The sequence below is a fragment of the Tachypleus tridentatus genome, chromosome 9, assembly GCF_004210375.1.
Source record: "Tachypleus tridentatus isolate NWPU-2018 chromosome 9, ASM421037v1, whole genome shotgun sequence".
In the NCBI taxonomy this organism is placed as follows: Eukaryota; Metazoa; Arthropoda; class Merostomata; order Xiphosura; family Limulidae; genus Tachypleus; species Tachypleus tridentatus.
Window position 1 is genome coordinate 1,329,623 of NC_134833.1, and position 13,189 is coordinate 1,342,811.

General features: G+C 30.8%; 1 pseudogene across 1 annotated transcript in view; it reads right to left on the reverse strand.

Annotated features, from left to right (window-relative positions):
• The window catches only part of LOC143226953 (dynein beta chain, ciliary-like), a 186,227-nt pseudogene that overhangs the window by 120,226 nt on the left and 52,812 nt on the right, over window positions 1-13,189 (reverse strand). Inside the window, exons 22-24 of the transcript XR_013014816.1 lie at window positions 5,982-6,228; window positions 1,419-1,811; window positions 967-1,259 (exon numbers count right to left, since the gene is read on the reverse strand). The product of XR_013014816.1 is annotated as a dynein beta chain, ciliary-like (transcript). The remainder of the gene's footprint in view (window positions 1-966; window positions 1,260-1,418; window positions 1,812-5,981; window positions 6,229-13,189) is intronic.

Below are 13,189 nucleotides of genomic sequence, written 5' to 3' on the forward strand. Positions count from 1 at the left end.
AAAATATCTGAAATGTCTAGTCAAACTATCACATATAATATTTTTCAAATATACCAATTAATTCTATTTCACTTATAATGTGCAACACAAAATATGTTTATATTTTATGTGCATATCAAACATATCAGATCTTCTAAATTTTTCATCCAAATTTAGCTATTACAGTGTTTCTGTACTACAAGTTTATTACCAAGAGACAAATTTAGTGAAGACTCAGGTAAGGATAAGTGTAATGTAATGTAACAAACTGTGTGAAAAGTCTCTGAATCTTCTAACTTTCACATACCATTCTAGCAGATTTATTTTAATGTTTCCTTTTCAAATAATATAGCGACCCCAACACTGAATGTGTTTAACTAAAAACAATGAATAAATTTAGGATTAACTTTAGAAGTGCAAATAAGCAAGGCCTACTACAAAAAGGTATTTCACCAAAGTATCTCCTCTCCTCAACACTCCTACTTGGTAATAACCACATTGTATGTCTGAAACCACATGTTAACAAAACTTGTCAAATATTTAAGCACAACTTATTCAATCTCAGAACATTTATCTACTCAAAACATAAGTTAAAATAAAACATACATGTCTAACAACAGATAAAACAACCAACACCACTAGTGGAAAACTACATGAAATACATTAAAATGTTCATATCTAACAACAGATGAAACAACCAACAGCCCAAGGGGAAAACTGCATGAACTACATTGAAATGTACATATCTAACAACAGATAAAACAACCAATAATATAATGGCAAACTACTCAAACTACATTAAAATGTACATATCTAACAACAGATGCACTCAATAGCACAAACATTTTTACTAAACTACACATAACAGTAAATTTTACTGAAGAACAAAATTTAAGTTTCATAATCAAGATTTTAAAATTAAACAAATTTTTCCAAAATATGTTTCAAAATCACTTGAATGTCTAAGATACCCAGTGGTATCAATACCGATCAGTAAGGGGAGTAATAACAAGCCTAGGGGTGTTCCCTAAGTACTCGTAGGAGTAATGAAACTGGGCGTCACAGATGTTAGCATAACAATCATTGTGTTCTTCATCCCACCGATGTCGAAGCTGAGATTGCCAAATGAACTCCCATGAACTTTCAACCTTGTTAATAATCATCCTGTTTACCACATCTCGTGAGTGGACATCTATAGTACATATTGTCATGATTTTCTGACGATCCCTCTTATTTAGATCTCCCAACAACATTGTAATCAGTGTATTTAACTGGCCTACCTGAAACAAAGAAAAATACACAAATAATGTGATTACAAAGGCTGTTTGTTATAAGTATAATGAGCACAAATGAAACAATTTTACTTTTTTATGACTATAATTAAAAAAAACTGTCCTTTGTTTCAGTATTTCACAATTAATGTTAAGAGAAATACCAACCTGCTTTTTGAGATAATCTTTTAAAGCATTTTCATAGCCTTCTTCAAGTCGACCAAAAGCAATATTGACCTCTGTGGTCCACCAAATTTGAGTGCCACATAATGATACTTGGGCGGGATAATCAAATAACCAATGTTCTCGAGGCTTTTCTTCATAGGTGATGACAGCTTCAGTCATGTAATAATGAATTGTGGAGCGCATTTTCTGAAGAAGCCGAGACAGCCACACCTCCACTGGACCAGAACAGTCACACTCTTCATCAAATTCCACATACTCACCATCTTTGCTGTACATTCCTAAAGCCATTTTAGTAAACTTCTCAGAATTATCTGGATCTGGCTTAAAGTGCAGGCTGCTCATGGCATCAAAAAGTTTTGTTAGGTGCCGAGCAACCTAAGAAAGATAAACAAAAAACAAGGATATGAAAATTTACAAAGATGTTGTACAAGAAATCTAGAAAACAATTTAAAAATACAACTTCATTGAAATATCAAAATATCTTGAAGATGAATGTGGTGAAACTGCAATATAAATTTCTATAAAAGTCATTAACTGGCTATTTCAACATTAAATCAAATGGTAAAAGTTCATTCTATCAAAAATTGACAACATGATCACTGTTCTTTTTGAAGTGTGAAATCTTATTGTGGAAGTAATTAAAAGAACTTATCCTTCAAACTTTCAAATCAAATACTAGCATTCCATTACACTTTTAGAAAACTGAAAACAGAACAGAGTACCCTCACCAAAACCATGTGTTTCACATTGGGCATCAACACAAATCATTTCATGTTAGAAACAAACAGAACTAATTATGTGACATGATGAAAACAATCATTTTAATACTCATTACCATAAATATTATATTCACAAGTCTTCAGTTTTACTAACTGTTTACAACTTGTTTAACAATATGTTCAATACAGCTTGTTAAATGTGGAACATGTATTCTACAATATTCAAAAATTAAATGTTTGTTAAAGTACACACACAGTTCATTGTTGTTGATGTTATTCTGCTGTTCATCATGATATTTCAATTGCCATCAAATGAATCAAAGGCTTAAAACTCATTTATCAACACTATTGTTTACTGACATGATAAATATTAGTCTTAATTCTACTGATATAAGAAGTATGATATGAATACATATCTAACAATAGTTTAAACATATGATTTAACAAATAATTGTTTTACAAGCTTGAACCTGTGAACTGCATATTTTAACAATTTAATACTAAACATAACCAACAGTTATAGTTCAGTGGTATATTTGTTTGAATTTTAAACTGACCTTCTACATTTACCTAACCATATGAAAAAAATGACCGATTCATTCTCTACTGATTATTACTAACTATGTGATTAAACAGATACATCATGGGACTGATTCATTCTCCAATGATTATTACTATGTGATTAAACAGATACATCATGGGACTGATTTATTCTCTAGTGATTATTACTAACAATGTGATTAAACAGATACATCATGGGACTGATTCATTCTCCAATGATTATTACTATGTGATTAAACAGATACATCATGGGACTGATTTATTCTCTACTGATTATCACTGTGTAATTAAACAGATACATCATGGGACTGATTCATTCTCCATTGATTATTACTAACTATGTGATTAAACAGACACATTATGGGACTGATTCATTCACTACTGATTATTACTATGTGATTAAACAGATACATCATGGGACTGATTCATTCTCTACTGATCATTACTATCTATGTGATTAAACAGATACATCATGGGACTGATTCATTCTCCAATGATTATTACTATGTGATTAAACAGATACATCATGGGACCGATTCATTCTCTAGTGATTATTACTATGTGATTAAACAGATACATCATGGGACTGATTCATTCTCCAATGATTATTACTATGTGATTAAACAGATACATCATGGGACTGATTTATTCTCTACTGATTATCACTATGTAATTAAACAGATACATCATGGGACTGATTCATTCTCCATTGATTATTAACTATGTGATTAAACAGACACATTATGGGACTGATTCATTCACTACTGATTATTACTATGTGATTAAACAGATACATCATGGGACTGATTCATTCTCTACTGATCATTACTAACTATGTGATTAAACAGATACATCATGGGACTGATTCATTCTCTAGTGATTATTACTATGTGATTAAACAGATACATCATGGGACTGATTCATTCTCTACTGATCATTACTAACTATGTGATTAAACAGATACATCAAGAGACTGATTCATTCTCCATTGATTATTACTAACTATGTGATTAAACAGATACATTATGGGACTGATTCATTCTCTACTGATCATTACTAGCTATGTGATTAAACAGATACATCATGGGACTGATTCATTCTCTAGTGATTATTACTATGTGATTAAACAGATACATCATGGGACTGATTTATTCTCTAGTGATTATTACTATGTGATTAAACAGATACATCATGGGACTGATTCATTCTCCATTGATTATTACTAACTATGTGATTAAACAGATACATCATGGGACTGATTCATTCTCCATTGATTATTACTAACTATGTGATTAAACAGACACATCATGGAACTAATTCATTCTCTTGTGATTATTACTAACTATGTGATTAAACAGATACATCATGGGACTGATTCATTCTCTATTAATTATTACTAACTATGTGATTAAACAGATACATCATGGGACTGATTCATTCTCTAGTGATTATTACTATGTGATTAAACAGATACATCATGGGACTGATTCATTCTCTACTGATCATTACTAACTATGTGATTAAACAGATACATCAAGAGACTGATTCATTCTCTACTGATCATTACTAACTATGTGATTAAACAGATACATCATGGGACTGATTCATTCTCTAGTGATTATTACTATGTGATTAAACAGATACATCATGGGACTGATTCATTCTCCATTGATTATTACTAACTACGTGATTAAACAGATACATCATGGGACTGATTCATTCTCCATTGATTATTACTAACTATGTGATTAAACAGACACATCATGGAACTGATTCATTCTCTTGTGATTATTACTAACTATGTGATTAAACAGATACATCATGGGACTGATTCATTCTCTATTAATTATTACTAACTATGTGATTAAACAGATACATCATGGAACTGGTTCATTCTCTACTGATCATTACTAACTATGTGATTAAACAGATACATCATGGGACTGATTCATTCTCCATTGATTATTACTAACTTTGTGATTAAACAGATACATGATGGAACTGATTCATTCTCCATTGATTATTTCTAACTATATGATTAAACAGATACATCATGGAACTGATTCATTCTCCATTGATTATTACTAACTTTGTGATTAAACAGATACATGATGGAACTGATTCATTCTCCATTGATTATTTCTAACTATATGATTAAACAGATACATCATGGAACTGATTCATTCTCCATTGATTATTACTAACTATGTGATTAAACAGATACATCATGAGATTGATTCATTTTCTAGTGATTATTACTAACTATGTGTTCATTCTCCATTGATTATTACTAATTATGTGATTAAACACATACATCGTGGGACTGGTTCATTCATTACTGATTATTACTATGTAATTAAACAGATACATCATGGGACTGCTTCATTCTCCATTGATTATTACTAATTATGTGATTAAACAGATACATCATGGGACTGATTCATTCTCTAGTGATTATTACTAACTATGTGATTAAACAGATACATCATGGGACTGATTCATTCTCCATTGATTATTACTAACTATGTGATTAAACAGATACATCATGGGACTGGTTCATTCTCTACTGATTATTACTAACTATGTGATTAAACAGATACATCATGGGACTGATTCATTCTCCATTGATTATTACTAACTTTGTGATTAAACAGATACATGATGGAACTGATTCATTCTCCATTGATTATTTCTAACTATATAATTAAACAGATACATCATGGAACTGATTCCTTCTCCATTGATTATTACTAATTTTGCGATTAAACAGATACATGATGGAACTGATTCATTCTCCATTGATTATTTCTAACTATATGATTAAACAGATACATCATGGGACTGATTCATTCTCTATTGATTATTAATAACTATGTGATTAAACAGATACATCATGACACTGATTCATTCTTTATTGATTATTACTGTGTGATTAAACAGATATCTCATGTGACTGATTTATTCAGCTATTGATTATTACTATGTGATTGAACACATACATTATAGGACTGTTTCATTCTCTATTGATTATTACTAACTAAGTCATTAAACAGATACATCATGGAACTGATTCATTCTCTACTGATTATTACTAACTATGTGATTAAACAGATACATCATGACACTGATTCATTCTTTATTGATTATTACTAATTATGTGATTAAACAGATACATTACAAGACTGATTCATTCTCTGCCTCCAATGTCCATCATAAGATTTACAGTCAAATAGATGTGTCCTAACCAATACTCTGATGGACTCACCTGTTCTGGTTGATTTCCATTGGACAAGATGTCAAGCAAATCTGCTGAAGAGACAAAGTAAAACCGAGGAAAAGCTAACCTCTTAGTCTCTAAATATTCAGCAAGAGCTTTCTCACACAGAGTTAACTCTGCTTGAATAGCCTCTAGACTCTCATATAAACCACTTTGATTGGTTGCAGTAATTACATTGGTGGTTTTCTCCATGTTCTTAATCAAGAGCTTGAATGTTCTATCAATTTCTTCAAATCTGTAAGGAGTATAATAGTCTCTAACAAAACACTCACAAAGTATATTTTTACAAAAATATCTAGACCTAACAGACAAGTAACTAGTCATAAAAACAATGATAAATATCATGTAAATAAGAATGAAAACTTTTATCCAGAAAAGTGTGCAAATAAACTGTTTGCTGTTTAGAAGTTAGTGGTCAAATACGAGTCACATGAAGAAAAATAAAATATATTGCAATAAATTTCCTTTCAAAATAAAATTTAACCCTTGCTCAAAACTAATATAACCTTGTGTATAAGCTAGTTTTCTGTCTTTCACAATGAAAGCTAATTCACTTGTCATCTTTAAAAGGACACTAGAATTACTAATGGAAATGATACATTTTACTCTTTCTCTCTCTGGAAACGATCAGTAGCAACTATTCAACTGAGCACAATCAGTAGCAACTATTCAACTGAGCATGATCAGTAGCAACTATTCAACTGAGCACGGTCAGTAGCAACTATTCAACTGAGCACGATCAGTAGCAACTATTACAGACATTAGTAACAGTTTTAAAGACTGGGATCAATTACTTCTGTTCTATAAGCTGTACTGTTTGTTATAAGTTAGACTGGTGATCAAAATACAACTTATCAGGTCCACTATGGAGTACAACAGCAGTTACTTATACACTATGAGTAAATGTTTTCATCATAAAATCAATAGATAACATATTATCAAATGTCATATCCTTAAGGCTATTACAGCTTTGACAACAAACCAGTTAGAAACACTTCTTCACATTACTTTGGGGTTTCACACAGTTAGAAACACTTCTTCACATTACTTTGGGTTTCACACAGTTAGAAACACTTCTTCACATTACTTTGGGGTTTCACACAGTTAGAAACACTTCTTCACATTACTTTGGGGTTTCACACAGTTAGAAACACTTCTTCACATTACTTTGGGGTTTCACACAGTTAGAAACACTTCTTCACATTACTTTGGGGTTTCACAGATTACGTACTCTTACTTCATACAAACCCATTCCAAGGATATTTTATAGATCTTGTTGATATTACTGGATACTTTAAAAGGTATTTTTACCTCATATCACAAATGAAACTCTTTCTCAATAATTAATATACTCAAGATATTCCCATCCACAAAATTTATTTTTGTGTCATACTAACTGTATGAAACATTTTTGAGACCATACTTTGTGTTGAAATAATTCCTATGTACTGTTTATTCTAATTTTAACACTAGGTGAATTACTCTTATGCAGCATGTTACTATATCTACTAGGTATGATAGATTTTATGAATGATTAACAAACTAAGTTATTTTAAAAATAAAATTATTCTTTACAATCTGCAATCCTCATGTCTTGTCCATCAAATAAAAGGACATTTCACAACAAAACTATTCCTCTAGATGAAGTCTTCATGACAGGACTGTCTTTAACTTTTTATATGGCTCCAATCATCCTTATTACTACTTGAAAAAGATTCAGCTTGTGATTGTTACAAATTATTAGTCTACCATCTTGTATAAGATTCTTATTTTTTCCTCTTCTTTTACTTACTAGCAACAAATAATTGCCAAGAGGTCTTCTTGCAACCTACACTGTCCTCCACCAATTACTAAACCTTATTTTTATTCCATATACAAACAAGGATCTTTATTATTCCAGGAATTAACTGAAAATAAATTACTCAAGATAAATATTTCAAAAATTAAAGTGTAATCATAAACACTGATATTAAAGCAGATAAGCTACATACAGAACAAGCTTTTATATCAGTTTAGCTGCTAAAGTTAAACCTGATCTTACAGTATAGAAAGAGATTAAAACTTGTATATAGTCCCAAATCTTGGTTTTACTCTACAAAGGTCAAACGAAACTATACACTAAAACTCACCACTGATGTCTGGAGAAGTCACTTGGAAAACATCATTTTTATCTAAGTTCTCAATTTCTCATGTCAGGTTTAATATTTATGGTTTGATTAATGATTTAAAGCAATATTTTCCTGTCCTTCTTGATGACGAGAAACTCGCTTGAAATAAAAATGTATCTCAGAACTGCTGGTGTGGGAATTAACACTTTTATTAATAAGCAGAAAAGGTTATAACATTGTTCTCTGCTTCTCAATAAAAGCATTAATTAATATCCATACCATACATTCTGAGATACAATATTTTTATTTTCTAACAACTTAAAGCAACATTTTCCTGTATTTTCTAACAACTTAATGCAACATTTTCCTGTATTTTCCAACAACTTAAAGCAACATTTTCCTGTATTTTTGACTTAAAGCAACATTTTCCTGTATTTTCTAACAACTTAAAGCAACATTTTCCTGTATTTTCTAACAACTTAAAGCAACATTTTCCTGTATTTTCTAACAACTTAAAGCAACATTTTTCTGTATTTTCTGACTTAAAGCAACATTTACCTGTATTTTCTAATTAAAAGCAACATTTTCCTGTATTTTTCATCAACTTAAAGCAACATTTTCCTGTATTTTCCAACAACTTAAAGCAACATTTTTCTGTATTTTCTGACTTAAAGCAACATTTTCCTGTATTTTCTAACTAAAAGTAACATTTTCCTGTATTTTTCATCAACTAAAAGCAACATTTTCCTGTATTTTTCATCAACTTAAAGCAACATTTTCCTGTATTTTCCAACGACTTAAAGCAACATTTTCCTGTATTTTCTGACTTAAAGCAACATTTTCCTGTATTTTATAACTTAAAGCAATATTTTCCTGTATTTTATAACTTAAAGCAACATTTTCCTGTATTTTATAACAACTAAAAACATTTTCCTGTATTTTCTAACTAAAAGCAACATTTTCCTGTATTTTTCATCAACTTAAAGCAACATTTTCCTGTATTTTTCATCAACTTAAAGCAACATTTTCCTGCATTTTTAATCAACTTAAAGTAACATTTTCCTGTATTTTTCATCGACTTAAAGCAACATTTTCCTGTATTTTTCATCAACTTAAAGCAACATTTTCCTGTATTTTTCATCAACTTAAAGCAACGTTTTCCTGTATTTTCTAACTTAAAACAACATTTTCCTGTATTTTTCATCAACTTAAAGCAACATTTTCCTGTATTTTCCAACGACTTAAAGCAACATTTTCCCGTATTTTCCAACGACTTAAAGCAACATTTTCCTGTATTTTCTAACTAAAAGCAACATTTTCCTGTATTTTCCTCAACTTAAAGCAACATTTTCCTGTATTTTCTAACAACTTAAAGCAACATTTTCCTGTATTTTCTAACAACTTAAAGCAACATTTTTCTGTATTTTCTGACTTAAAGCAACATTTTCCTGTATTTTCTAACTAAAAGCAACATTTTCCTGTATTTTCTAACTAAAAGCAACATTTTCCTGTATTTTTCATCAACTTAAAGCAACATTTTCCTGTATTTTCCAACGACTTAAAGGAACATTTTCCTGTATTTTCCAACGACTTAAAGCAACATTTTCCTGTATTTTCCAACGACTTAAAGCAACTTTTTTGTGTATTTTCTAACAACTAAAAACAACATTTTCCTGTATTTTCTAACTAAAAGCAACATTTTCCTGTATTTTACATCAACTTAAAGCAACGTTTTCCTGTATTTTTCATCAACTTAAAGCAACATTTTCCTGTATTTTCTAACTTAAAACAACATTTTCCTGTATTTTTCATCAACTTAAAGCAACATTTTCCTGTATTTTTCATCAACTTAAAGCAACATTTTGCTGTATTTTTCATCAACTTAAAGCAACATTTTCCTGTATTTTTCATCAACTTAAAGCAACATTTTCCTGTATTTTTCATCAACTTAAAGTAACATTTTCCTGTATTTTTCATAAACTTAAAGCAACATTTTCCTGTATTTTTCATCAACTAAAAACAACATTTTCCTGTATATTTCATCACCTTAAAGCAACACTTTCCTATATATTCTTAGATCTTTATGTTTCTATTTGAAATATTGAAATCTTTGATTCTTCTTGCACAACTTTAAACTTAATTCTCAGTAAGACATTGTGATTAAATATCTCTCCAACACATTATACTTCCCAACTATATATCAAAATTAGTGCTTCAGAATTATTATATCTTTATTATACAGTAACAGTTTAGCTTCTTGTATGAAGTTACAACTCTAACACTATTCATTTAGCTTGTCATCACTCTCTTTGCAATTTCAATTCAACACACTGTAAATTACTGTAAACTAATGTTACAGGCATTTAATTTCTTACTCCAATCATATATATTTCACTCTGCTCTCTAACCAAGATGTTTGAGAAAATACAAATGTTCTTTGATTACACATTATTTGATGTTGAAAAGTTCATTATTGTCAGTGAACTATCCATTCAAGAATGAATGTAGCATCTGTCTTGAAGATTCATTAAGACACCACTGTATGTTTTGGTAACCTGTTAACTGGTATTCTTGGTTTTATTGTAACCATTTGAAGTACATTCATCCTGAAATTCTCAACTGCATCTGTTTAATTTTTAATCATAGTTACTTTTAGTTTCCTTCCTTTTGTTATAAATATACACGAAGAGTCTTCAAAACTTTCCTCAGATCCATCAATTATGTGTTTTAATCCGTGAAACCTCTGTATCTAATTTCATTTTATTGACTCACTGATCAATCAAAAATTTCCTAGTTTCTGTTCATGATCTTTCTACTATTCATGCAGGTGAGTTTTCACATAAACTCTTGTGAGAATAGAGGGTCATATTGCTGTCACCATCTTTATTGTGTTTTAAATCCTTATTTCTAAACAAATAAACAGATAACCTCTAAAAGAACATATCCATGTTATTTTTAACTCACAAAGCTTGATGAGCATAGACATACCTTCATATGATAAAGTATCCATGTTATTTTTAACTCACAAAGCTTGATGATCACAGACATACCTTCATATGATAAAGTATCCATGTTATTTTTAACTCACAAAGCTTGATGAGCACAGACATACCTTCATATGATAAAGTATCCATGTTATTTTTAACTCACAAAGCTTGATGAGCACAGACATACCTTCATATGATAAAGTATCCATGTTATTTTTAACTCACAAAGCTTGATGATCACAGACATACCTTCATATGATAAAGTATCCATGTTATTTTTAACTCACAAAGCTTGATGAGCACAGACATACCTTCATATGATAAAGTATCCATGTTATTTTTAACTCACAAAGCTTGATGAGCACAGACATACCTTCATATGATAAAGTATCCATATTATTTTTAACTCACAAAGCTTGATGAGCATAGACATACCTTCATATGATGATTAGACAGTACAACCATCTTCGTTTTTGGTTTGGTGTTAAAACTTAGTTAAACAATTATGACATGAGATATTAACATTTAGTAGCAATAAAAATAAAGTTTTATCATGGGTACCTTAATAACAAGCAATGTTTGACCTTTTTGTCATGGGTACCTTAATAACATGAATGTTTGACCTTTTTGTCATGGGTACTTTACTAGCATGCAATGCTATACTTTATTATCTATACTTTAATTCTCTTCACCCTTAACTTACAGAGTCTCTTGTATCCATCATTTTTTTCCACCAACATTAAGAACTGCATAATGCAATATATTAAATTTAGAACTTTCAGACATCACTTAACCTGAAAAAAACAGGTATTACTTGGCCTGAGAATATGAACTGAAATCCTAACTCCCTGATCTGAGAAGTAAGGCAACACTTCCCACCTCTGGAATTATGAGGAGGATGCTGAATTTACAAAGGCCAACCAATGGCTCAGAAAGTGATGTTCCATGCATGGGATTATATGGAGTTGAAGGCCTCCTTCATTATCATGAAAATGAAGTGAATGACCAAAAAGAAGGGCTACGCTCAACTCAAGTAAAGAGCCATCTCTGAATTGGAATTACAGGGAGGACCCTGTGTAAATCAGTCCTGTTCCCACCATACATCTGAGAAAACCATCCACAATTATTGAAACCAAACGTGTTCTTCTTCTTCTCGAGCGAAATGAATTCAATTATCATTCAGGAGGAATATCCCTCTGTCAACCACTCCAGCAACTGGAAACTAGAAGTGGCAAGGACTCCTATGCTCCACTAGAAGAAATGGGGGGATACTCACAATGGGGAATCCATAAAAATAGTGCTCCAGAATCAGTACAATAAGTGAATGTTCTTCTCTATTTTGAAAAGCAAAAAAAACAAACCAATTTATTCAATCTAGAAGTCAGCAGGAATGGGCAAAATCTCTTTAAGCTTTACTCATGAAAGTGTACTGGTCATTGTGTTATAACTGTTTACCACTCAGGAATACCCCATCTCAACAGAAGTCAGTGCTACTAGGACATTTTTTATCAGTCACCTGGTAGCTGATGCAGATTTGGAAGGAGGCATATCTGACTTAGCAACACTACTGAGTGGGATTCAAAGAAAAATGATGAAAAGTCTCTGAAGAAGAAGAGAAACAAACATAAAACTGAAATCACTTTGAAAAACTATTACTTTGAAAGTTTTTTCATTATTTGGTAAAATACAGAAAATAAACAACAAACTGCAGCCCCAAGAAAACTGGTCTGAAAATAAAGAAATCATCTGAAACCAATCAATACTAAAAAGAAACCCACAACAAACACACAAAAACATTGTCATAACATTCTGCCATGAAGAAAAATGAATAATAAGTAATAATAGGAAACTTATACACAGGTATTGGATAGGGGTGCATTGCATAGGTGGAGATAATCACAATATTTAACTTGCTTTGGGCAATATAGTGAGGTATGAAGGGGTGAGTGAAAGAAAGTATGTTTTTGGATTATGATTTAATCCAAAGGGGTAAGATTACAACATAGCTGTATTTATTCAGAATGCAACACGAAATTACATACATTTCTGAAAAACAGAAAATAATTAAAACATAACTCAGTAAGAGAAATATTTAAGTTAG